The 27,447-nt window shown below is 41.9% G+C and overlaps 1 protein-coding gene across 2 annotated transcripts in view; it reads left to right on the forward strand.

Moving 5' to 3' along the window:
• Positions 1 to 336: 336 nt before the first annotated feature.
• BACH2 (BTB domain and CNC homolog 2) overlaps positions 337 to 27,447 on the forward strand; it is a 142,615-nt gene continuing 115,504 nt past the window's right edge. The window contains exon 1 of one of the 2 annotated variants that reach the window (XM_010987688.3): positions 337 to 476. The gene's annotated coding sequence lies outside the window, so the exon portion shown is untranslated. Of the gene's footprint in view, positions 477 to 8,548; positions 8,686 to 27,447 lie in introns of those variants that run through there. The other variant, XM_064486853.1, reaches the window with a different exon arrangement.

A 27,447-nucleotide genomic window follows, 5' to 3' on the forward strand; every position in this document is an offset into this window, starting at 1 on the left:
TCTTCTTGTTAATACAGCCACATGTGTCTTTTGAACCAAGGCGTTCTGATTTGTTGAAAGAAAACATTCACGAGATGAAATGGAGAGAAAACTGATTGGACCTTGACCTATGTCCAAACTGCTTTGCGTTCAGGAGAGCGCCCACGTCGGCTGAGCCCAGGTGTTGACACCTGGATTACTTTGTCGTATTCTGTTTAGGTGGACTGGCCAGGAGGCACAGTCAGTTAGGCCGGGGGTAGGGGTGGGTGTAGCAGGATAGCAGGAAAGAGGGGGAGACGTTAACGTGCAAGGTTTCCTCTGCTAATGACGGTCTTCCTCCCCAATCAGGTGGACACTCACTGACCTGTCCCAAGGCTGCCCCACAAAGCTTTGGGGTCCATGTCTGAATGGATTGCTGTAGATTTCTCTTCTCTCCCTTCGCCCAGTTCCCTGCATCCTAAGACTCGAAGCCAGCACAGGACCTGGAAAAATTACATGTAAGTTTTAACTAAAGTTTCTTTTTCCAAGTCAAACAATGCTAAGAATTTTCTGAGGTGATAATAACAACATATCTTGAGAATCATCGTTGAGGAAGGGTGCAGGGGTTCGACTCTGCGTCCTGGTGAGTCAACTCAGTGGATGTTACACATTAGCTTGCTTCAGAGTCACCTGGAGGGCTTGCTGAAGTGCAGCTCGCTGGGCCTGTGACCAGAGTGTCTGAGTCAGGGGATCGGGGGGGTGGGAATTTGCTTTCCTGACAAGTTTCTATGTGATGCTGCTGCAGTGGAGTCAGGGACCCCCACTCTGAAAATCACTGCTCTAACTCACGTGTGACTGAAAGGAGAAATGATAAAGGTAGACACGTGGGTTAAATATTCAGCATGAAATGTCACTAAATTAAGAGATTTAGTGCTTTACTTAATACAGGGACTGATACTTAGAAAAGAGAAAGTTAAGGGCTTCTCAGTATTGTCACCTTTGAAAGTCCAGCCAAGTCGATGTCATTATTCTGCGCAGGCTTGACTCCAGAGTCTCGAGTACTAGGCGTCGTTTGCCCTTGACTTTCAACAGAGGTGACTAACAGTGCTGTTAACAGGCTAAACTGACAGCTACAGTCCTTTTGCAGGTGTGCTTATCAGGCTTTTAAGTACACTCAAAAGGGACACTCTTTTTTTCCCCTGGGTTGGGAAATACATTGTTTCCTTTCAAAGTGAATCACCCCAGTATGATTTCTGGGGGATTTGTATCAGATCAGGGTTTTTGTGTTATTGTTTTCAAATAAGTGTGACCTAAAGAAGTTTGGCTGACAGTTTTCGTATACCTGCTTTAATATTTATAAAATTTTGATTGAGGTATAATTAAAATATGGTAAAATGCAAAAAAATACACTTAAATTGTGACTTGATTTACAAAACACATACGGGAAGGAAGGGGCATCTCTAATAAATAGTCCAAGCCAGCAAGTCCAGGTTTTTGTGGGTTTGACGTTCTCAGGACTGACATGTCTGGAGGATGAGCATATTATTGTGTTAGCTTTGGAAGAAGCCAGTCACGTCTCCGCTGCGGACAAGAGCAATTTACTCCGTGCGAATAGAAAGGAGCAGAAGGGTCTGGCTCAACCAGCGCACACTTGGGTGTATGTGAGCAAACATGCAAATGTACAGATGTGCCTGGGAATCTATATGCATTTTGCACATTTTTAAGCTTTCAATGTAGGCATTTTAAACAACATGTTTTCTTTTGTTTCATTGAGTCAGTCAGTGTAAGTGTAAAAATAGTCTGAGTGATGCTGTCCAGGAAATGTTTCAGAAATTTCTGGGTGTTTTCAATCGGTGGATAAGCATTGTGATTTATAACATTTTACTTGGATGTGGTACATATTATCATTCAAAGTAGCACTTAGGACTGAATGGTTCTTTTATTAGAACTCTCTGAAATTGAGAATAATCACTTCTAATCAAGCATTTCCCAAGCAGATGTGTAATGAAGGAGTGTATCACTGCCTGAACATTAACAGAACCAAAAATCCTGGAGATAGTTTACGTGCATAATTTTAAACACATGCACGTAAACTATCTCCAGAATTTTTGGTTCTGTTAATGTTCAGGCAGTGATACACTCCTTCATTACATATCTGCTTGGGATTATACTGTATAGCACAGGGAAATATATTCAAGATCTTGTGGTAGCTCACAGCAAAAAAAAAAAAAGTGACAATGAATATATGTATGTTCATGTATAACTGAAAAATTGTGCTCTATACTGGAATTTGACACAACATTGTAAAATGACTATAACTCAATAAAAAAAAGGTTAAAAAATAAAATAAAATAAAATAAATAAAATTTAAAAATCACAAAATCAGAAAAATAAAACCAAAAAAGCGATACATGATGAAAGAGTCCTATAAGGAATTAATCCAGAGCTGTTTTCTGCCCAAAGGGTAACAGGGCCAGTATTAGGGTGGACAGAGTTGTGAACGATGTAATTACCTATTATCACTCTGCCATTACAAACTGTAACATCTCTGTCAAACACTGATTGGTTATTCTGCACAGCATCCTTGGACGGGAGGTTTTCAGTTTATGAAGCATCTCCACCATGAAGTAAAAGAAGTGGGTTGGATCAAATGCTCCTTCATCTCCCTCCTGCTTTGGCATCTGTGAGTGTCCACATTTATGCATCAGATTTTCCTTAGCTGACCTTTGACATCAGTCAGTTTAATAACTACAGGCCAGGGCAGGTGGAAGGCTGCTATGAGGCCTCAGGTGACTTGGAGCTTCAAACTCCTGCCGGCCCTGGTGCAGTCTACCTGGATCTGTCCTTGCAGCCTTGGGTGAAGCACTCAAGGCACCGAGTGCCTGGCACATCTCCATAAAAATATGCCTGTGGGGATGAGGGGTATGGGGGAACCCTCTGTGCTTTCCCCTCAGTTTTGCTGTGATGCTAAAACTGCACTAAAACATAAAGTTTATTAATTTAAAAAGCCTAAATACCAAACAGTATGATGATTCCTCAAAAAATTAAACATAGAACTATCATAAGATCCAGAAATTCCACTTCTGGGTATGTACCTAAAAGAAGTGAAAGCAGGAACTTGAACATATTTGTAGACCCATGTTCATATAGCATGAGTCACCATAGCCCAAAGGTGGAAGCAACTCAAGTTTCTATCAACAATGAATGAATAAAGAAAACGTGGTCTCTACTTACAATGGAGTATTATTCAGTCTTAGAAATATGAAATTTGGACACACGCTACAACATGGATGAACCTTGCAGATACCAAGTGAAATAAGCCAGACACAAAATGAAAACTTAGATGAAGTACCTAGAATGGTCAGTCATAGTCAGAAAGTAGAGTGGTGATTGCCAGGGGCTAGGAACAAGCTGGATGGGGAGTTTGTGTTTAATGGGTACAGAGTTTTGCTTTGGGAAGATGAAAAAGTTCTGGAGATGGATGGTGGTGCTGGTTGCACAACAATGCGAGTGTACTCAAGGCCACTGAACTGTACACTTAAAAATGATTTAAATGGTAAATGCTATATTATGTGTATTTTACCACACACCAAAAAAAAACCCCAAAAAACAACAACAATAAAAAAAAACAAAACCCTGAATACCAAAGCCCACTTTCCATCCAAGAACGCTGGGCAGAATAAGTAAGTAGTGCTCGACAGAGATGCTATCGTTTGGGAGGGCGGAGTAAGCAGAGATGACTGCACCTCTCACCCAACTCTTCTCCTGGTGCCCTTTGGGCAAGGGTAAGGGACCTGCAGAATGCTAGACTTCAGTCCTAGGAATGGGTGTCCCATCGGGACAAGGGCATACTTCTCTGAAACTACTAGGGAAATTTGCTATGAACAGCCATCATCTCTACCAAAATGCCATTGACACGGGCAGGAAAGCTGCTTCTCTGGGATGGAGGGGACACGTACCCACCTGTGCTCCTGCAGTGTGGCCGCTGTGGTTCATCTGAAGTGAATGTTCAAAGCGAGTTCGTGTACAGAGCAGCGGAATGGTGACAGGTCTTGTTGGTGGAGGCAGGAACCAAGGAATGTAGACTTGCCAGAGATTGAAACCTAGTAGAAAGTGGAAACTTTGAAAGAAAATTAGTAGCAAAATAATTCTTCGGCAACAGGGCTTCTACTTACAATACCTGTTTGACAGACTCCAAATGAAGTATCGTTCACCCCATCACCACATCTCTTTAATACTGGGTATAACTGTCCCTGTAAATCACAGAACAACTGAATGAGTGACCTGCTGACCTGTGAGGAATATGCAGGACTGAACCCACTAAGTCAGTCCATTTGGGCCCCACTTTGGCGAGGAGGGGGGTTGTTTTTTATTCTATGTTTCTAGAAAGTTGGCTTTGGAGAACAATCGGTGAATTCCCATGGGGCCTGGTAGCAGTGTTTTCCTCAGGTCTCCTCACTTAACTTCCTTCAGGCTCCGCCCCTGGGTCTGACCAGGGGTTGTAATTCCTGAGGAGCAGTGCATAAGGATTCAAAGAGGTCGAATCCTCTGTCCTAAACTATCCCGCTTCCTCCTTAAGACATCAACATTATTTATATACGTGAGTGTGCGTGTGTGTGCATTTTATGTATATATATACACATATAATGTGTATGTATATATTTGGCTCAAGGAAAAAGGTATAACGAGAAAAAGAGGTAAATAAAGCCAACAAAGCTGAAGTACAACAGACAGAAACCAGTCCCCTTAACCCACCCCAGACTTTCCAAACCTGCTTAGAAATCAGCTCTCCCTGCTTTTCACTTAGGTGACAGGGAACATTGCACGGCAACAAAAGTTTCAGAGCCATCTGCCATAGCGAGCTGTTAAGATACCAAAACAACTGGAATTAAAGCTTTTTATAGAAAAGAAAATCCAGGTCAGCATGTTTGAGAGAGAGAGAAATAAGTGCTTATTCATCTTTGACAGAACTTGTAGCTACCAGCACCCTACGCTTGCACTGAAATGACGTGAATATAGACTCTAATCAAGCACATTCAGCCCCACGAGTTCAGAGATTGTAATATTTGGATGGACATCCTGACACAGGTTTCCCCCAGTAGTCACCTAGAGGGAATGACGCGGAGTAGAGAAAACCAACAAGGACCCTTGGGGGCTCTCCCGGTTCTGGATGCTGAATCCATGTTTTGTGATGTCTCAGCTACCTGGACCCACCTAACCAGAGCCCTGAATTAACTAGCCTCTTACTGCCTACTCCCACCCCACCCCACCCCACACCCCACACCCCACCCTACCACACATATCCCACTTCCCTTTTTCAGTGACAAAGATTCAGAAAACAAGATAGCTTTGGTTTAGTAAAGGTGGAGAATGTACCCCAGAGGGTATCTATAGCTGCTGACACTGACCTGCTGAATCACTGAGAACGGTTAGGCACTTTATAACTAGGAAGAGAAACCACTTTGGAAAGATTTTCATCAGAAAAGCATTTTCTAAGTCTTTCAATTCACCAGAAAATTGAAACAAACCAAAAAATCTTGTCCTCAAATACTCTAACTCAGATTTCATTGTACCTATTTTTGTGCCCTAATAATAATCTAAAAGCACAGGCTTCCAGTAGAAAAATATACCATTCATTTTTATTCTTGAGAAACTGCAAGTTTTGGTTTTTACCACCTTTCCAGTGCCAGCGTTTATATCTCAGATATTCTGTTTACATTTATTCTGTTTATTATGTTTGGAGGCACACTAAAAGTTGTGATGTTAATGATGCTAAGAGTGTCAAATAACACTACTATATGTAAAATAGCTAGATAACAAGGACCTACTGTATAGTACAGGGGACTGTATTCACTATCTTGTGATAACATATAATGGAAAAGAATCTGAAAAAGAAGATAGATAGATAGGTAGATAACGGAATCATTTTGCTGTATGCTTGAAACTAATACAACTTTGTCAATCAACTATACTTTGGTAAAAAGAAAAGATTTTTAAAAGAGTAGTATATAAAATAATTTCATAAACGTATATGTTTAGCGCCTGTTTTCACTGGGGAATCATTGGCATAGTTTTGAAGCTAATTTTGTTGTTTTTTTTAAAGAATGTGTATGATTATTTATAATATTGTTTCACAATTATGTTCTGCTCAAGACATCATCAAAACTAACTTTCATTCTCTGCGTATACTCTAACAGTACATGTAGGGGTGATGTTACCAGCATGGTAATATATAGGTCAAAAATTTCAGATGGTATTCCCTATGAGTCTCCAAGTAAACTCAGCCACGCACATGATCAAGCTGCTTACCAAGTGATGTCAGTTGTAGTTTATCAATAGTTTATCAACTTATTCTAATAATTTCCAGTCTGTTGCTTTTTAGAAATCATGTGTGTGCTCTTTTTGGGATGTGTCTGTACTAATGAAGTGACACCTCTCTCTGAGCTGTAATTTAACCCAAGGGATAGCCACGCTTTTCCAAGGACACCCCTGTTACCCTGATTATTACGAGGCTCCCGGAGCTTGGAGCTCTGTTGCAGCTGGAGAGTGCCCAGGTCATGGTGAGGAAGGACAGTGTTTGCAAAGCTCTGCAGTGTAGCAGGATTCCGAGAGTCCTTGTAGTGCTTAACTAGAAGCTATAATCTATTGTTTCTAGCAGATTTTTCCTGTATTTCATGTCTGATTTGTCACAAGGCCAGATTATTATACTGGATTTCATGTATCAAGTTTTCTTTATTATTAGAAAGTACAGAATCAAATAATTGTTTCCTATTATCAGAACAGAAGTAACTCAATTTTCTTGATTGTAAAAGTAATATGTGGTTATTGTACAAAATTTGTAAAATAACAGAATAGAATAAAATTTTATCTTTAATCCAGCAACCCAGATACAGTCTATCTGTTAGTTCATACTTTTGTGTATTTTTCCAGAGTTTTTTCATTCTTATCAACTAATTCCAAATTTACAAGCAGTACTCTGGACTGATGACATCCCACAAGTTGATGGAGTTCAGGAATGATGACTTTAGATATCATTTTGTAGGACAGTGATCTCGTTGCTTATTTTTCCCCCTTCAAATCGCATTAATCAACTCTTGCAAGAACAGATACCTGTGTTGACTTATCAGTATCTTTATCAAGTGGAAATCTCTATTAACTGTCTTTTTAAAATTTCTGCTTTCTATCAATAAAAATTGATTATTGAGTGGCCTCTGAAATCATAAAAGAAAGATTTGATGTTGTACAAGATGGTTTTTGTGTTAAATCGACTGATTGTGTTTTAGATGTTTAGAAATTCGCAATTGACACACTCCAAGGCAATTTGGCAGAAGTGGGGGAGATTGATTAGCCGAGTCCCCCCACTGCCGCCCCATCCATACTCCAAACAATATGAGCTCCAGTAAAGTTCTAATTTTATATTCAGATATATCCCTTTGTGTGCTTTGAACCAGAGCGTTTTCCTTCACCTTTGCATCCTTTATCCCCTTTCAAAGAAGCTGCTCTTCACATTCCTCTGGTGTGGTGTTAGGGCTGCAGGGGGTGGGAGTGACATCTCTCTGCTTTGCTTTGGAGAGAGCTTGACTTTGGATCAGGATGAATCCTAACACTCAGCCAAAGTTAGGAGGGGCTTTGAGTACTGGAAGAAAACCCAGGTAAAAATTAAAGGGATTGTTAAAGGATTCACCTGAGAAAGGCTGCAGGAGTGTTCTCCGCAAACCTTGTGTCAGTAGACTGGAAAGTGTAGAGGAAGCAGCTGCAAGAAGAGATTTTGTTTTTCAAAAATGATCCGTATTAGGCATTGGGTGTGACGAGGTCTCACCATCCTCTGTACAAGACTTAGGTTCTTTGGAAGCAGGTCCTTCTAGTTTCTTCCCTCTGCATCCTTTCACATCCTTTGTGTCCTTGTATGTAATAGGGATGTGGTATGTATTGACTTGAATTTAAATTTTGGTGACTGTTGAGTGACAGATGAATGAATGCTCTCAGTCCAGGTGTACATTCTGCCTTCTTCCGACAGCAGTCAAAAGGTGCTTTGATAAATGCCCACAATTGTGTGGAATGCCTGGGTGGGGTACCCGTGTGGGAAGTGGTCTGCGGTCCTTTGATCCTCCCTTGGAGAAGGAGATGCTCAGGAAGATAGTGAGAACTTTGCCTTCAGTTTCGATTTGACCCTCCTTGCTTCCCTGAGTCACGGTGTTCGCTCGTTGGCGACGGATATGTCACTGAAGCCTGAGACTGTTCTTCGGACTGTTTGTGACATGGTCGCTGAATTTCCCATGACATGAATAGCCGGCATTTGTCATAAAATCTCACGAACGTGCTAAAAGTTTAGTTGGCTTGCAATTGACATTGAGATTAACTTTCTCTAACCTAAACCAGTGAAAACTAAAACGCTCCTCACCACATAAAAGTTTTGCTTTCGTTGTGTTCAGACCCCGCCCACCCTGTCATAGCACAGTCATTTGGAGTCTAGTGTGGGGTGGTGTGGTTGTACCTCAGTCGTGTATGACCCACTTTTTCGTAACACTTAATTACCCGTGTTTTTACAACACTAGTCAGAGATTCTGACGATAGTGGATTGTAAGCCCCAGAAGGTTTACTCACCCAGCTCATCAGCCCTGCTCCCGTATCGTGGGTCTTCCGAAGAAGGTGTAAGCTCTGCAGGGCGTGTAACTACCAAGGATGACAGCATTTCCTCTGGTTTCTGGATAATGAGCAAGCACACAGGTAAAGATGCCTTCTTCAGCGTTGACTCTTTTCGTGTCTTAATTACTTTGTAGAACTGGCTTTTAAATATCAATCACTTACCTGCGCATATTTGCTGTCATGTTTTGCAGGGGGCTCAGGGGAACAAGCATTTTGATTGGTACCCAGGGACCTTCGTCACTTAACTTTTTATTAAAAGTCTAAAGAGATAGTGATCAAAAATAGACTCTCATATCTGTCCTCTTTCTGCCTCCAGAAAACATCCTCTTCCTCAATTTTTTTTTTTCTTATTTGCTCTCAAGGTGGTTGCTTCTCAGCATCAGGTGCTCCGTTTAGCCGCGAGAGTGTGTGTGAGTTCATGCTCGGTGAGCTGCAGGCTTGGGGGGTGACTGGACAGAGCAGACAGGAGACAAAAATGCACAGAAGGGAAGGGAGATGGTAAGAGGATGCTATACCTCGGTGAGCTGTGTCCCATAGCACCCTGAGAGCAGATTTAAGACAAGCGCTATTGCCCTGACATTGGCAAAATCATTCCTGACAGCCTGCTTTGTTTTAGCAGTGTTGATGTTTCTGATGTCACTTTTGTTCGTTTGAAGAACTTTTCAAACATCGTCTTTGTTTCAAAACCAAAGGTTATAGATTTTTATCTTCCCAAATTGACAGAAACTTTTTTGAGTGTATTTCTTGGCTGGAAGCTGATTGACGTAGGGCTTGCGGCAGGGTGGTGGCGGTGCCTGGCGGATCACGCTTGCGGCAGAGTGGTGGCAGTGCCTGGCGGATCACGCTTGTGGCAGGGTGGTGGCGGTGCCTGGCGGATCACACTTGCCCGTGTGCCACCTGACCAACCACCACAGAGTCTTTGAAAATGCCCAGGGATAAGTCAACGTTGTTTTCCCTGAAAGTCCTGATGCAGAAAAAGAATGAAAGTACAAACAGTAACTGGAAAAAATGTCACACATTTTAGCCGCTTTGCATCCCTTGTTAGGGCAAACCCTGGGTTGGGTTTTTTTTTTTAACATTTGTGAACTTGTGCGGTAGGTGGAGCAGTGTGGGTGGCCCAGAAAAAGTAGCAGTTAGAATAAGATTTTCCATTTATTGCCCTTTGTGCGTGGCTAAAAATAAGATTCATACAAATCAGAATATGTAGTGCAAGCACAATCACTCTGTTAATTCTGATGACTGGCTTGCCCACATCTTTGCATCTGTCTGGTAAGTGGTGCATTGGGGAAACAAATGTGTCTGTGTTTAAGTAGCAAAAAGGCAGCCAGGTTTGGGCGATGTCTGCCTGTGATAGTTTATCAGCATTTCCCCTTCTAAAGGAAGAAAGACACAACACATACATAAACAAATTGTGTTGATGGGAGGCTGAAAGAACAAGCGATAGAATCCTTGAATCTTTTTTGAGGAGTTATTGCCATGGTTGAAATGCTATTGTACAACCTCCATCTTCTTGGCTCATTGTTAGAAAGTTGTGTCCTGTAGACTCATAGGACCAGCAAGGGAAGGATGTCTTAGTGGTGTTGCTGAGAGTTTAGCAAGCTCTTTTGTTTGTGTAGGGATGGGGTGGTGGGGAGAGGGGACAAGGGTGGGCACATGCCTGCTCTAGAGTCCCACTGTGGACACAGATGCTGGAGGGGCAGTTAACCAAGTAAAAACTCCCCTTCATCTGACTGCTGAGTCTCTTGCAACCACAGTCAGTGATAACGTGTCCGTTTAAGGCTTGAAGAAGCACCAAAGTGAAGTGGCGTCATCGTTGGCAGGGAAATTTGTACCTCCGTGATCCCAGTGATGGTGCTGTCCCCGTTCCACTGGCTAAGTGGCTGTGGCATTTCCAAAGAATGAGAACATCTGCAAGGGTTGTGAGCCTTTCAGTTTGATGTAATTTGTGAAATAAGATGAGTCAAGAGGGCAGTCATTCCAGAAGCCTCTGGAAATTGAAGACTGCAAATCACATTCCCCACTGGTGTCTCCACCCTCGGCAGACAGCAAGGCATGGTGATTAAAGTGAGATAAGAGCTTTGGGTGCCAGAGGACTCAGCATCAGATCTTTGCTTAGCTACCTATTGACCTTGGTCTATTTTGCTGAACCTCTTCTAGGCCTGGATATCTTTACTTGAAAATTGGAACAAGGATAGTGACTACCTCCTAGAGTGGTGGTGGGGAGTAAATGAGGCAACGGAGGTGAAGCACAAAGCCAGGACTCAGTAAAATGATGATGGTGCTGTGTATTCATGCTGTTGCATCATAAAAGTGTGGTGGAGAATTTCAGGGCATTTGGGGGGTTCCCCACGATGCTGGGAGTACAAATTTTGGAGTTAAATGGACACAAGAGCAGCCTCTTGTTCAGTGTTTCTCAGTCAGACGATGATGGGTCATTTACCAAATAGTTTGGTTTTTCATAGGCTACTGATGCTATCCGGGGGCTCAATTTTTTGTCATTAAATTAGCACCATGAAAGCCTCTCTTTCCTCTTGAGAGAAGCACTGTGTTGAGCGTATTCTGTTATTTTTACCTTCTCACTGTGTTTTTTATTTAAACATGGATATTTCAGTTCTGACATCTGTGCATGTTAATTGCAGTACCTGCCGATGTACATTATGAGAGAGTGCTAATGTTGTAATCAAGTAAGGTTTTAAATATTTTGGGTGAGAACAAGTAAAACTTGAGGAGCAGTTAGCTTCCATGGTGGTATAATTCCCTACAGAAAATATCACATCTCTTTTAAAATTCTGGTTACTAATCAATCCTGTGGATAACCAGATGCTGACAAGCAGAAAACAATTACTGTTGCTGCTTTTACTTTTTTTTTTTTTTTGCAAATTGTTTTCTGTATAATGTAATGTGTACCTGCCCTTCTAGGAGTCTTTTTTTCTGCCCCAAAGTTTTACATTAAGTAAATATATTGTGTATTTCATAATAAGGTCATCACTGTAGGTATCACTTAACTTTCTTGGTTAACCTTTAGAATTAGATGCTAAGAGTTCACATCAGACTCTTCCTTCAATCTCCTCCATAACCTTCCTGAGATACAGTTTCTTCATTTATCAAATTAGAAAAGGAATTATGACTGCACTCTGATTTGGCCTCACCTGGGACCTGACAAGAAGTGATAAATGGGACCAGTAAGCTAAGAAATTAAAACATGGTACAGGTATAAAACACTGCTGGCTTGGTTTTATCAAATTGATGTATTTTGCTAGTTTTTTAAAATTTCTGTCTTAGTAGTCAAAAAGTGGAAACAACTAAATGTCCATCAGCTGATGAATAGATAAACAAAAAATGTGGTCTATCCACACATTGGAGTATTGCTGAGTTATAAAAAAGAATGAAAGAGAGAGGGTATAGCTCAGTGGTAGAGTGCATGCTTAACATGCACAAGGTCCTGGGTTTAATCCCCAGAACTTCCATTAAAAAAATAAATAAATAAATGAACCTTATTACCTACCCCCCGAAACAAAACAAAACAGAAAACTACAAAAAAGAAAGAATTTTTTTAAAAAAAGAATGAAATGCTGATATGTGCTGTAACATAGATGAGACATAAAAACATACTAAGTGAAAGAAGCCAGGCAAAAAAAGGTCACATATTATATGATTCCATTTAAATGAAATGTCCAGCATGGGCAGATCCAAAGATAAAAAAGCAGATTAGCAGTAGCCAAAAGGTGAGAGACAAGGAGAATGAGCAATGACTGCTTAATGGGTATGAATTTCCTTTTGGGATGATGAAATGTTTTAGAGCAAGACAGAGGTGATGGTTGCAGAACATGGTGAATGTACTAAAAACCACTGAACTGTGCACTTGTTTAATTTTATCTTATGTGAATTTTAACTAAAGAAAAAACCTAAAAGATCCCTCAGGCTTCTGCGTGTGGAATAGTCTGAAGGGGGAGCAAGGACGAAGAACAATGAGGAGGCTTCTGGGATAACCCAAGTGAGGTGGCTTGGACAGGCTGGCAGTGTTGGAGGCGGTGAGAAGTAGGCAGATTTGGATGTATAGTCTGAAAGAAAAGTTCCTCAGTGTCTTCTCTGAGGCTCAGTTCTCTCTGTGAGAACCCTGGTAGTTACTCTCAGCACTGAACAGAACTAGATTTAGGAAGCCTGGATGTTCCTCATCTTAAAGCAAATACTGAGCCAAGGGTATGGTGCTGTGGACCACAAGACCTTTTCCCAGTATGTTGGGAGTCACATTACCCCAATGACGAATTACACTCCACTTAAGAGTGGAAACCACATTAAATCTCGATATAAACTATTCTTCGGTCCCATCATTAAATACGGCCTTGAGAGAGACGGCAAAAAAAAAAAAAAAAAAAAAAAAATTTTTTTGTTTTTCTCTGAATTATACTTTTCACAGTCTGTCCTACCAACCCAGTCAGGGTTTTCTGGGTTTTTCGTGTTACGACCCATCAGTCTGGGGTGGAGAAACTTCTCTGGTCCACTCCACCAGTACAACCTCTCTTCTATTAGAATGGTACCCAGGTTCTTTCAGTGCATCCAGATAGCGCTACTTTTTTCTTTTTTCTTTTTCTTTTTTTTTCTGTTGAGCAAAATAGAAGAATGCTTTTTAGGCAGAGCGAATCATTCTAGGTTACTAACAAGTTCCTCGCATTGCAAATACAGCTTCAGTTCCCTCCATGAACACACACACTCCCTGTTATCTTTGCCTGCCTTATTGCACTTTGCCACAGACTGACGTTACTGCAAAAATCATAGGCAAAAGAAGGTGATAAATTAGGCTCTGGCTGTGATTTCCTCCCACACCTTCATAAGGAATGACAGAGATTCTGAAATTCATCTCGCTGATATACCGCGTGCTTCTTCCTGCAAAACAGCCGGTTTTAACCTATCCTTCATGTGCAATTTGAGGGTACCGGCCGGGCTGGGCTCATTATTCCTTTGGTTGAATAATGTAAAGCATTTGCAATGGAGATTTACTTTAATGATGTATTTTAAGTGCATGTCCGCATTGCCGATTTAATGCACTCAGTCGTGGAATGCTTTAGAGTTTATTGCTAATGGATGAATCCTCAGGAAAATCGGCATTTTCAATAAGATTGACATTTGGAGTGAGAAATAGAAATCTAATGAGAGCATTTCAACCGAGGTTTGTAATTAGGGCTGAATGGAGTAAATTTTTACACGCACACCCAGAAGGGCACAGCGGAAGGTGAAATTGCACGCTCCGTTATGAATGAGGCATGCCGGCCGATGGATCAGTGTCAGGCCATGACACTGGGGAGTATAAATGATACTGTCACCAAGTGCTGCACAGGATATCAAGGGAATTCCACTCCAGTAAATTACATTACTTAGACAGACCTGAAGGCATTGTGTCAGAATGAGAGGAGGGAAGAGGAGGCTGTCAGCACCAAGTGGAAGATATTACAGCACAGCTGGCTGCAGGGGTGGAAGTCACAGTTTTCCCTGATACCTGGCGGTTTTGTATTCTCCTTTGTTAAGTAGTTTTCAGAGGTTACAGGTGTGTACCTGTGAAAGTGCATCATGTCGACTGGGGTGTAGGTTTCAGTTGACCACAGGGGAATAAATGTAAGTTGATTTGTATAAAATGGTTAGTGCTGGATTCCCTTTCTCATCATTTGCGACTGTGGGATACTCGATGTTCATCTATAAGCTAGCCCCTGTTTTATTTTCTTTTCGTGAAGATCCAACATACATTATTAGGATGTAATCATCCTACTCTCTGTTTCTTTTCCAGCCCTGCCTTAATAATAACATATGTTTCTTTAATCCTCTCCTTACCCTCATTTCCTCTCATCACCTCCTGTCCCAAAGGGAAACAAATTGTACCGGCACTGAACATTTCATTTTGTGAAAGAGTTCCAAGTTGAGAACAGTTAATTCCTAGAGTGCAGTGTGTGGAGAAAAACTATTCTTTCACTTTTTCTATTGTCTTTTGTCTCCTTGCTGTGAAGTGAGGTCACTTTTGGGGGGGAAGTATTAGGAGAAGAAAATAAGAGCATCAGTTGTGCCACTGCCTTATTGGTCACTGGAGGAGTGCTGGGCACTTCATCCACCTGGACTTCCAGTGCCAGTTCTTGAAAAAGCTGGTACTAAGGGCTCCAGAATTAGTCACAGTCATTTCTTAACCAGAAAGCAAAAGTCCTCTCTGAATGGATAGAGATTGGACACAGCATCCATTCTGACTTTCTTAAATACGTATGACATTTTGTCCTTAGCGAGATAAACCTCAGAAGCATCTCTGATAATCGGTTAACAAGGAAAACACATGGTATTCTGCAGAATGTCCTTAAAAGGGTTCTCAATGGCAGATTTTGAGCAACCTTCTGAAACAGAGGACACAAAGAGATAGCAGTGACAATGATATCTTGGATTTGTCTTTTATCCTTTCCAAAATAATACTTGATCCATATCAGGGTATTGTAATTTAGTCTTCATTTTGTAGCCATAGTAACAGTCTTATTTCATTCACACAAGCATAAAGCTTAGTAAAACCAAAATATTTGGAAAACTAGTTTTGAGGGTAGATAGAAAAAATTTTGGTTCATAATAAGGTGGTTGATATTTCTGTTTTGTCAGGTACCATCCCCATAACAACAGTTTTTGTTGTTGATGATTCTAAAATAATAACTAAGTGTACAAGGCATGATGTAAAACGTCTGAGCATCACATGCCATCCTCCGCACACAAGGACTGTGCTTATGGACGTTGCTTTATTTACTAAAGCTATGCTAAAAGTCTGGGACTCTTAGGCTGTACGGGAAACGAGTCTCTCCCTAACTAAACTCATTAGAATTTTTTGCTTTTGCATTATGTTCATTTTGATGGTAGTATGTGACCTATGTTTTCTTTTCATCCATGAAATCAATTGGTCATTCGCTGCAATGGTACACATGCGACATGTTTCTTTGTCCTGGCCTCTTGGTGCAGCATGCTATCAAACTATACCTTTGAGTTTTTCTGAATTGAATCCTGTTGGAAGATGTTTAACAGCATCTGAAAGTGGAGCAGGTTTAGATGCCCCTCCATTCTGTAGAGATTCCTTTGTTCCTGCCTACCTATCCATGTCTGCCTATATTCTCTTCTCTTTTTCTAAACATTAAAATTGGAAAGGGAGGAAGGGGAAGCTCCTTAGGAGAAATAGGTCTATGGAGAATTGTGAGTACTCATTCAGAAGCTATTCTTAGTTCTAGGAAATATAATGAACTTGAGCTTTGAGTCCTGCTGAATCTCCCATGAATGATGCTGCCATCACCACCACCTCTCCACCTGATTATGTTGTCCCCAAAGACTCCTGGTCGTTTTTCTCTAATATTCTGAATGGAGCCTCTCCCACGCAAAACACATCTCAGAAGGAACTGGGGTCCTGCCGCCCAGCGGGCCTGGCTCTTGAATAGTTCACTGGATGAATCTTAGTTGTCCTATAAAATGCTTCTATTTTGCATTACCTTGAAGTCTGCTGTGTGGAGGAAACTTTCCTATACATCTTGATTTACTTGTCAGAAGTCAGCCCATTAATGTGAGCACTTCACTTACACGATCATTATGGTGTTTCCAGCTGACAACTGCAGCCACGCACTCCGTGTTCCCGAGTTCCCAGTGCTGCTGAAAAAGAGACTTTTGTTCTGACTCGATGAGGAAAAAAAATGCAAACAACAACACCAGCCCTACCACCAGAGATCCTATAAAGACACGTTCAAATGAACAATAAGGCCATTTGTTCGCAGATGACATAAGGATATAAGAATTTAAACAATAAGACCTCTTGTGAAATGCAGCCAAATATGCACCACGAAGGTTGTGAAGTTCTCTGTCTGAAGGAAGCCGGTTTTTACATGGGCTTCAAAAAAACCCATTAATGTATAAACCACCCTTAAAAAAAAGAAAGAAAAGAAAATCACTTGTCTCGCTATAGCATTAAAGCAATTTCTGTTCTAAGGAAAGCTAAAATGCATTCATTTGTGTAAAGTACATGCACTGTAATTTATAAAAAAAAAAAAAATACAGGGCTCTATTAGGAAGTGTAGTGCCTCTTCCCTCCTTCACCTGAGATGGGAAATCCATCATTTGGTCAAGACCTTTCTTCCTTTGAATAGTATTTATTTCTTCAAAATGAAAAAAAAAAATCCTTTGTATCACTTAGATTCAAGATGAAGTTTTAAGGCTTGACAGTAATTCTCTAAATCCTCTGACATTGGTGAAGTGTGGGGAGGGAATAATCCTGCTTTAAAGGAGATTTTTAATTGAATTTACTTTTATTTGAAACGTAGCCCTTTTTTTAAAAAAATTTTTTGCTTTGAGCCTTTAAAGAAGGCTTGGTATATTTGTAAACCCCAGCAGGCCCATGGCAGGAAAATGCAGAAACTTCCTTGTCAGCTTGGATCAGGATCTCTGACGGTGTCCCCAAATTGTTTCTATTTTGATGATTCTGATGTTTAAAATGTGACCTTCCGGGAAGAGAGCGGGGAGAAAAAAAACCCGACTTCACTGGCCAAAGGTGCTCACTGAGCTGACTTAGTATTAAACTCTAAAGACTTTCAAGTATTTGCAGATGGATAGATATACAGCATCCTTGCAGAATCCTCTTAATTGAAGAAATGTTTCATCTCCCTCTCTGTTGACAGAAGAGATTGCCTACTGATAATTGCTTTGCTTAAGTGTCTGATAACATGCCAGGAATGAGAGCATTCTTGTTAGGTCAGCTTTAATTATTCATGTGCCACCTGTCAGCTCTAAATCAGTACCAGATTAGAGCCTCATGGAGTCAGTTTGGGGAGGGTTGGGGGGAAGCTGGGGTGATCTCTTATAGAAACAACAAAAATAGGCTGTAGTAAACATGGCTTATAACCTGCAGCCTTTTTAAGGAGCCTCATCTTCATTGTTCCTGAGCAGGAATCAGCTCTTGGTACATCTGAAAGACGTTTGAAACCTTGCCCAAGCTACCTCAAGTAGCGATAAATTCCTGTGAGAGAGGATGGTGGTCCCATCTGTTGCATTTCCTTTTTGCTCCCTCTCATCGTTGTAAATGAGCCAGGGAAAAGCTCAGAAACATTTTTTATAAGCTATGTGAGGACAGGAAATATGTTAACGATGTTAGATTTCATACATTTCAGGGTTTTTTTTTTTTTTTCAGTAGTTGGTTGGCTTTTTTTAGAAGGACAAATGTGGGTTGGAAATAAGGCTTGTTACCCTCTGTCAGCTTTTGGTAGTTTTATTCTCACTTTTCAGGGTTGTTTGGGACTTTCTGGTGGGATGTTTCGGGTTCTTTACTGAAGGTTCTGTTCTCCCACCCTTTGATAGCATGGATTTGTGAAAGGTGTTTCTCTTCGTCCACCCGTCAGGGGTTACGGGGAAGCCTTGAGACATTATGCACTTTTCACAGAGGTGGGGGTTGGGTTGACTGAGAGGCTGAAGGCAGAGAAGGGTAAACGGGAGGAAACAACAGGTGTGTGAGTGAACGGTCGCGTGGTGAGTTTCTTGGACTCCCCTGCAAAGGTGAGGCTCCTAGCCTGACTGCTCTCCAGCCTGAGAGAGCTGCCTAGGTAAGAGTTTGTGAATCATAACCTCAGAAACAGGAATTTGGGATGCCTGTTGCAGACACGACAGGCTAGAGGCATTAAAGAGAAAACCAGGTCAGCTGATAAAGGAGCGAAGACCTCTGACCCCTGTGCTGTTCTACCCAAACACCGTTGGCCCGCTCGTTGCTCTCAGGGACCCTTGGCTGCCTTCTGATACTTGAGGCACCTTTCAGTTTTCTGCCTTCATCACACAGTCCACTGAGGTATAGGTACAGGCTCCAAAAAAAGTAGGCTCAAAGTACTCGTGACAATGACATCACCAGGGCTTTGGCCATTTAATGCTCGCTGAATCCTTGCAGCACACAGGTGTTGTGTGAAGAGCTTTACACTCCACACCATGGATAGTTCTTCAAACAGGAGGACTTGGTGTATCCCAGGCCTTGACAGAAGAGAACATGAGGGAAGGAAGCCATGCCAGGAAGAACTGGAGAAAGGCACTGAAAAGTGGAGAAACAGGGTCCGGGGTCCAGGGAAGCAGGACTGCCATGTTCTCTCATGCCAGCTCAGCTCTGCAGAACCTTTTTCATCCACTTGGAAAGCACTTCCGCTCTCTGCCCCTGGTTAACTCTTCCTGTGAGTTGTCCAATCATCATCTCCTCCAAGAAGCTTGCTTTGCTCCTTTCGGGCAGAATTAGCTGCCTCTCCTCTGGGGCCCATAGTGCAGGGCCCACCTCCTTCATGGCGCTTATTGTGTCGTCCTACAAGACCTTGTTCACTTTTCTTTCTTCCCGACAAAGTGGTTGCTGAAAAAGCTAACATTATCCTACTTGGGACAGCAGAGGTGTCATGCCCAGGGAAAGAGAAGTGATGATTTCATGGGACTCTGCAGTACTTAGAGAGCTTTAAGGGTATTATGATCGATTTTTGACAGCACATTTGATCAGGGACATTGATGTCCCTTTGTGAACAGAGATCAGGGTCCGAGTCACCATCAGAGAGTGTGTCTTACAACCAGTGGTTGAAGGAACTAAGGAAGGTTGACCAGGGGAAGCGAAAAAGGAGAGACACAGTAGCTGTATTTAGATACACAAAAGACATGGTTATTCCAGAAAAAGCAGAACCAAAAGGTACATGTTATAGAGAAAGCAATTTGGGCTCAGAACAAGAATTTTCTGGCAGCTGGAGCCAACCCAGAGTGAAACCAGTGGCCCAATTTGGAACAATTAACCTCCCTGTTACTAGAATGAGAATCATTATCTTTTAGGGCCCCATTTGGGAGCTGTTAGAGATAAGATGTGGCACTGCATGGCAGCACAAACCAGATAACCCTTATGTTACTTTGAAGTCAGGATGAAGTCATCCCCAGTCAGGATGACCGTGGGACATCAGCCCCAACCTCCACATGGAACCTGGTGGGTCTGGTACTCCGTCTTCATCGGCCCACAGGTTATGGGATGAAAGTTGGGATGGGGTCGGGGGAAGGAAGCTGGCTTCTTCCTCCAGGAGTCTGTTCAGTGAAGCAAAAAGAACCCTGGACTGCATCCCAGTTCACGCACATCCTGGCCTCTTGCTCTCTGCGTGGCCATGTGAGTGGTTCCCTCAAAGTTTCAATGCTTCCATTTCTTTCCATGTAACATGGAAATAATATTGTTCATTTCACAGAGTTGCCTTGAGGCTTAAGCACGGTGAAGGAGTCCCCTGTGGACAGCAATGTGCTGTCCTTGGGTGGGTGCTTGCCCAGAGCCCCGGCTTCCACCACTGACGACTTCTGAGGGTTGTCACCTGTACAAGGGACAGAACTGCCTTCCTTGCAGGGTTCATATGAGCTGGATGACTGGATAAAACGTTGCATATAAAAGCCCCCAGCACGGTGCCTGCTGCGGAGCAGATGTTCGGTATCGGTAGCCTCATTTCACCCTCTGCTCCTGGGAGGACTGGGAGACGATGTCCTCTCACACACCTCTGCTGGTCAGGTCCTCAGCAGGTGCTCTTTGACCTTCCCTGGAGACCTGACTGATGCTCACATGCCCTCCTGTCCCCCTGTCATCTCAGCATCAAGCCACCTTCTCCGCTTCCTCTTTCTTTTTCTTCTTTCCTCCTCTGTTTCCTTCTCTTCCTAATATTCTTGTCTTCCTTTTCTCCAGCTAGCTTCCCTCTCTGGCTTCTTTTCTGCATCCTGTGGAGGACTGTTCTGATGAGCACAAAGTTTAAAATACTATCTTCAGTATTTTTTTTGTTCCAAACAAGAGGTTTTAGGTAGCTTTGGGTTGGAGCTGAGAGCCTTTTTCATTTTCTTCTGAATTTGCTTAAAGTTTTTTTTTTTTTTTTTAATATTAACATTTCCCCAGTCCCCCATCCCTTAGGCTTGTAGTCATCAACTTGCCAGACACACAGCTGCTGAGTGTCTCTGTGACATGGCTGGAGTTGGGAAAGTGTCCTTCACAGGAAACCTAACCCATATGTTAACTCAGACAGAGCAAATTGCTAAACAAAGAGCTCAAGAATGCCAGTTTGATCCTCTGGTTCCCATCCTCTCCCTTGGAAAGGGGGTTGCTGAAATAGGAAAGGCAATGGGCAGGGGAGGGAAGTTCCAACAAGTTTGCTGAGTTGGAAATTGGGGCCCTGCCCTCCAGATTCAGACATCTCATCCATCTATCCATCCACTAAACGTTCAGGAAGCAGGTCCTTGTCTAAGACCCAGCGTAAGGTCCTGGGCAGGCATGAGTTGAGTGATAGGACCCCTGCCCTCAAAGAATGAAGGAAGGAAAATTGTCAAAGGAAGAAAGGAAATTGTATTATATATAGTGCCAGGAGTGTAGGTCAGTACACACTCTAAGTGCTATTTCATGATTGCAATAAGAATCCAGGGAAACATTGCTGCGTGTGGAAATTTGACTAAAATTTACAGGGAAGTGATGCTAATGATCTGCATCCATGTAGAAGTCAAAATGGAAGCTGTACATTCTCTGGGTACATCCTCTAGGACACACATTTCTCCTAATTTTCCTCTCACTAAGCGAGGTCACTTTTTATTTAGCAGAAGACTGCAATTTTACCCTTCCAGTCTTTTCTGATTTTTAAACCAGAATACTGAAATCTTTTCCTTCCAAGGAAACTGAAGAACAATCTCTCTCCCCCCCCCCATCCCACCCCACTGCTCTTTGCCGATAGTGTTTCTCTGGGGCCATTGACCTGGTGCAAGGAGCGATGCTCTTAGTTCTCAGATCAGACTAAGCCTCAGCAGGTGCAAAATGAGACACCCCTTTCCCTGCACCTCAGCGTCTTCATGGGAGGGGCGGGAGGAGGCTTGCCTGCCTGTACGCAACCCTGGGTCGTCTCCACAGTCACTTGAGAAGAGTTTTATACAAAAGCACGTTGAAAATGCAGGTGCTAAATATGTAAAGAATTTTGTTGCGAAATATAAGGATGTCAGCTTTATTTTTCACAGTACATGTGTGTGTTTCTAAAATCTTAGCATAACACTTGAGGTCATTTGCTGTCTGCGATTTAGTCGACTGCCAAATTCCATTTTAAAGAAACTTGCACTGTCCTAAAAGAGAAATCATTTTCTCCTTTTTTTTTTTTCCAGAAAGTTCTCTGGACCTTTGTCTTGTTCACAAATATGCACGTGATATATTTTCATAAACCAGTGCAAAGATATTTGAGCTTTAAACTTCCCCTCCCCCGATTTCCACGCCACTTTGTTTCTGTCTCCAGTGCCCCCAACACTGCGTGTGCAGGGTTGTGTAAAAACTCAGTCCCCACCCCCAGAGTTCACAGTCTAGCACGGGAGGTACGCCGTACACCAGCAGCTGCAATGTAGGTAGCAGGTGCCAGGTGCCAGGCATGTGCTAGGGAGAGCTGGGAGTAAGGACAGATCTGCTAGAGGTGAGTAACTTTTTGAGCAGGATAAGGAGAAAAAGAAAAAGCACATTCAAGAATCCTTCGTATTGTCTTCCCATATCATCTCTTGTGTTTGTCTTACCCCTCTTATTATATCCCAGGATCCTGAGAACTGGAACTTCCTGGTTCATCACTACTGTATTTGGTGATGCCTCATGTGAGCTTACAAATAGTAGGTCTTAGGGAATGGTAGTTTGAGCAAATATATTCTGCACCATCTCATGCAAAATTTCAGCCTCCAAATCAATACCCCCATTAAAAAAAAAAAAAACTCAGTAACTTATGTACACATCATTTTGAACCTTCCTAGAATAAGTATTTTTTTTCAACTCTGGGGGGAAGAAAACAAACACATGCTGACTTCAGGAGGACTTCTAGAAGATTCTAGTCTGAATAAGGAAAGTGATTTTTGTTTACACTTGGAGTACAAGTCAAATGCAGAGATATTTCTAGAAACTCCCTGCAGCAGAACTGGCTGCTAGAAGGCCTGTTTCCCTGTGTAATCGGGTTGTCCTTTTGTCGGATTTAGATAACAGAAGCTCCTTTCACCCAGCAGCCTATACGGTACCGTGATTTAGCCACTAACATACTGACTGCTAGATTTGCTAGATTTTCCCCATTCTTTACTAGAATCCATAAGCTCTGTTGCTGCAGAAATAGTTGTTAAATTCTTGGATGTGACCCCAGGTATTATAACTATGCTTGGTGTGCAGTCGGTGCTTAATAAATATTTGTCAAATGAATGAATGAATGTGCTGCATCCTATAGTAGACTCGAGGGACCAGGAAGATGAGTAAGGCATATGGTCTTTGTCCCAGGAACCCTGTACCCTGACGAGGAAGACATACACATGAAGACAACAGTTATTGTGGAGTGTGGAAAAGTCATGACAAAGATATGCAAAAATAATTATTTTTCTATTATTTAAGTGTTTTTGTTTTTGTTATTACCTTGAAACAAGAAATATCAAAGGTCAGTCAGTTTTTGTTACTCGTCCTTTTCATTTGTTTTACCAACTTTCGTTCTAAATTGTTAAGTTTCCCAGGTAGTAGAGGCTCATGAAAAGCTCCGAATGCAGTCTGTGCTGCAGGTTGCATTCAGAATAAAAGTGCACATCAGACTTCCAAGGTGGCCACGTAAGAACAGCTGTTGCTGGTCTGAAATTATTCTTTACAGCATCTTTCCTAATCCAGTTTCCTTTGCATTTCCTCTCCTCCCCCTCATAAAGGTTGGGGCTCCACAGGCACCTGCAGAATTTCACCTACCACCTAAGTGCCAAGAACTTGACTATATCTTATCTACAGGCCCCAGTCTCTCCAGTGCTTTAGAGTAAACTGCCTGCTGGATTTCCTAGGCAGTCTGTCCAGACTGGCACTCATTGTTTCACCCTCCCATCCCCTCTGACAAGAATTATCCCTTCATTTCCACTCATCAGACAACCCATGAGTCATGCTTCTTCTATGTGCTCTAGATCTAAGGAGTCTCTGAATCCGTCCACACGACTTTAAAGCTCTCTGATCCTGGCCGTCTGCAGCCACTGCTCCAGTCCTTACGCCTTTCCCTCCTCCTCCCCTCTGCTGTCCACAGAGAAGTGATCTTCCCGAAACACCAACATGAACCCATAGATTCTAAACTCTTCAGCTTGTCCCTTAACCTCCTCTAACCCCCTGCATGTCTGATCCCTGAAAGTTTCTCTAGTTTCATCTCCTGCCACTCCATATTCATTTCTAAGTTCCCAGGCTTTCCCCACATTGCCTGGATTCAACGCACATTTCCTGAATGAACCAGTAAACCCCCAGCTGAGCGGAGGAGGAGCACTTAAATGGGAAACCTAACCAGTGAAGGCAGAAGTAGGAATCTGTGTGATGTGTTTGAGAGAGGAGACCAGTGGCTCAGAGCTGGGCAGTGGGAGATGTAGATGGACACGGACACACACACATACGGACACACACACACACGCACACCTTGCCCTGTGGCCATACCAAGCCGTTTGAAATTTCTGTTCCCCGTGGCTTTACATCTTCACACCCTCACCTCTCTCTTGAACCCTCTCCTCTTCATCTACCTGGCACATCTGGTGGGCCACCTCCTCCAGGATGTCGCCCCTAACCTGACCTCCCTCAGATCGCCTTTAAGGTGATTTAACTACCACTTTATTCTAGTTTTGGTAGGTCACTCTGTTCTTTTTCTTTTTTTAATTTTTGTATTGCAGTGTGGTTGCTTTACAGTACTAGTTTCAGGTGTACAGCAAAGTGATTCAGTTATACATATACACACATATGTATTTTTTGTTCTTTTCTTTTCAGATGGTCACTCAGTTCTTTAGGCTTACTATTCTCACTGACTCCTGGACAAGTCTATTTTCTCACTCCTGGATAACAAAATTGTCCTAACTGTTCTTGCCTGGGATCCACCTTACCCTCTGCCACCAAACTCACCTTCATAAATATCACCTTGACCCTTTGCTCCAGTAGCATTTGATTTAAACTCAGGCCTGGCTTTCCAGGTCCTTCACTCTGCCTTGTCACCAAAATCCAGAGTCATGCGTCCTGCTGTATCTCGACATTCCCCCAATCTAAATCCCTTTAGTTGCGAGGTTTGATTTTTCCCCAGAAATGCCCTTCCTCCTCTCCACTCTGGGTTTATTGGTTTGTTCAGTGAGTACACATGAAACCGTGCTGTGAACTGAGCACTGTACTAGGCTCTGGGAACACAGGAAATAGAGAATAAACATCTCCTCCCCTTGGTGGGGCTCTCAGTTTGTGGAAGTGTAGAGTCTCGAAAGCCAACAGCATAAAAAATTCAATGAAAGAGAAACATAATTGTTTGGGTAGCTGTCACATTCTACCCATCCATTAGATCTTAAGATCTATCTGAGTCTATTTTTTGACCAAATTAATTTTTCTCCTAATTATCTGCTGCCGTGCATTTTGACATTTAATCACATACTGCCTCATTGTTATTTAAGCATTTCCTTGCACGTGTCCTACTTCCACAAATGGATCTTCAGTGTCTTGAAACAAGGCCTGTGCCTTCTATGTTTCATACCAGCTTTATCAGTTTGCACCTGCTGTGTAACAAAATACCCACCCCAAACATAGTGGCTTAACAAACACTCCTTCTCCCCCTACGACCTACCATTATCTGGACTTCTTAAGCCTACACACAACTTGCTTTAGGATGCCCCTGCTTCCAGCCTCTTTCTCCCCCTTCCTTCTGAGCATCACCAACCAGCTGATCCTCCTAAGGCCTCACTTTCATCAGTCTGCTCCTTGCTCAGAAGCCTTATGGATCCTCCAGATAGAGCTCAGGATCTTTAATGTCCTAAGCAGGCACTTCAACACAGTCCCTAAACAACTCCTTGCCTACATTTCTTGCTGTTCTCTGAATGCACACTGTGCATTCTTATGTCCATTCCCAAATGTGCCTTTTGAGATACTATGCATCTATCAAGGCCAGGCCTAGGTGTCACCTCCTCCAGGCTGCCTCCATGATTGCCCCTATTTAAAGTCATTTCCTCTTCCACACCCACAGGGTGCCAACTATGGAATGTAACTCAAATGGCACATGGCACATACTGTATGGCATTTGATCCTGCCTCACCTGCCTCATGCATTGCATCCTCCTTGAGATTAAGCATTGGATCTTATGGATTTTCATTTCTTTCTGAATGCCTTGCACAAGGGAGACTTTTAGTAAAAGCTTGTTTTAGAATAGATAAATAATTGACGTCTTACTATTTCTAAACACTTTTATCTGCTGTATTTCTAAGAGATCATTGATTTAAATATAGTATTTTATGTACCACTAAGAAAGAAAAAAATGCTAGGGAGATGCAAATCAAAACCACAATGAGATATCACCTTATACCTGTCAGAATGGCTATCATCAAAAAGACAAGTAAGAAGTGTTGGTAAGGATGTGGAGGAAAAGGAGCCCTGAGTACTGTTGATGGGAATATAAATTAGTGCAGCCACTGTGGAAAACAGTATGGAGGTTCCTCAAAAAATTAAAAATAGAACTACTGTAAAATCCAGCAATTCTACTTCTAGGTATTAACTGAAAGAACACAAGACACTAATTTGAAAAGATATATGCACCCATGCCTTCACTGCAGGGTTATTCACAATAGTCAAGATACGGAAGCAACCTGAATATCCATCAATAGATGAATGGATAAGAAGATACACACACACACACACACACACACACACACACACACACACACTTGAATAGTACTTAACCATAAAAAAGAATAAAATAATGCCATTTGTGACAACATGAATAATCTCATTATTAGAGATTATTATCCTAAATGAAGTAAGTCAGAAAGACAAGTACCATATGATCTCACTTATATATGCAATCTATAAAAACCAAAGAAACCAAACAACACAGTGACAGACACAAATACAGAGAGCAAACAGATGGCTGGTGGGGCAGGGTAGGCAAAATAGGTAAAGGCGATTAAGACATACAGACCTCCAGCTACAAAATAAAGAAGTCACAAAGATGGAATATATAGCATAAGGAATGTAGTCAGTAATACTGTAATAATTTTGTAAGGTGACAGACTTACTGTGGTCATCGTGTCATAATGTATTTGATTGTTGGATCACTATGTTTTACACCTGAAACTAACTAACATTGTATGTCAACTGTACTTCAATTAAAAGAAAAAAATACCAAACTATAATAAGCTATCAGTTTTAAGATATATCCTAATTTCTGAAATATTACTATGTGGGAAATTGTACATCCTAGAATCAGTGAAATACAGAATAGTAAATCCAATTCAGGTAGATACAGGCATCCAGTTTAGATATTTATAAAGCACCTAAATGTGCCAGCCATTAGAATCTCACAACAACCATATAAGAGAGGTAGGATAGTTAAGTATTATTCCCATTTTACAGAGGAAAAAGTTAAAGTTCAAAGAGGCTGCAATACTAATTCAGAGTGAAACAAATACTGTAAATAAGGGAGCCAAGTCCTGTGGGTGAGACATGGCTACCTTCCTAAAATCACCTGTGGATATCAAAACCCTTAAGTCAGCTCTAGCTTTAATTATCAACACGTACCATTTTCTTTCCTTTCAAATTACATTGCACATCAGTTGGCCTTTCAGTTTGTTTTTTCCCAGCTGTATTGTTTTGTCATGTTACCCCAGGAACATCCTGTTACTTGACATAACATAGTGTAATGGGATGTGATATTTCATGCTGCTTAGCAAAAATTAGAATGATTGTTGGATGCTTAGACTTTCTTGGGAAGTAATTAGCAGGCAGAATCTCTCTCTCACACACACCCATAGGAGCTTCTCAGTCATCTATTAGCCTCAAAATAGTGGAAGGCTTTCCAAACCCAACACTTCACTTAA

This window comes from Camelus dromedarius, chromosome 6 (genome assembly GCF_036321535.1).
Source record: "Camelus dromedarius isolate mCamDro1 chromosome 6, mCamDro1.pat, whole genome shotgun sequence".
Classification (NCBI taxonomy): Eukaryota; Metazoa; Chordata; class Mammalia; order Artiodactyla; family Camelidae; genus Camelus; species Camelus dromedarius.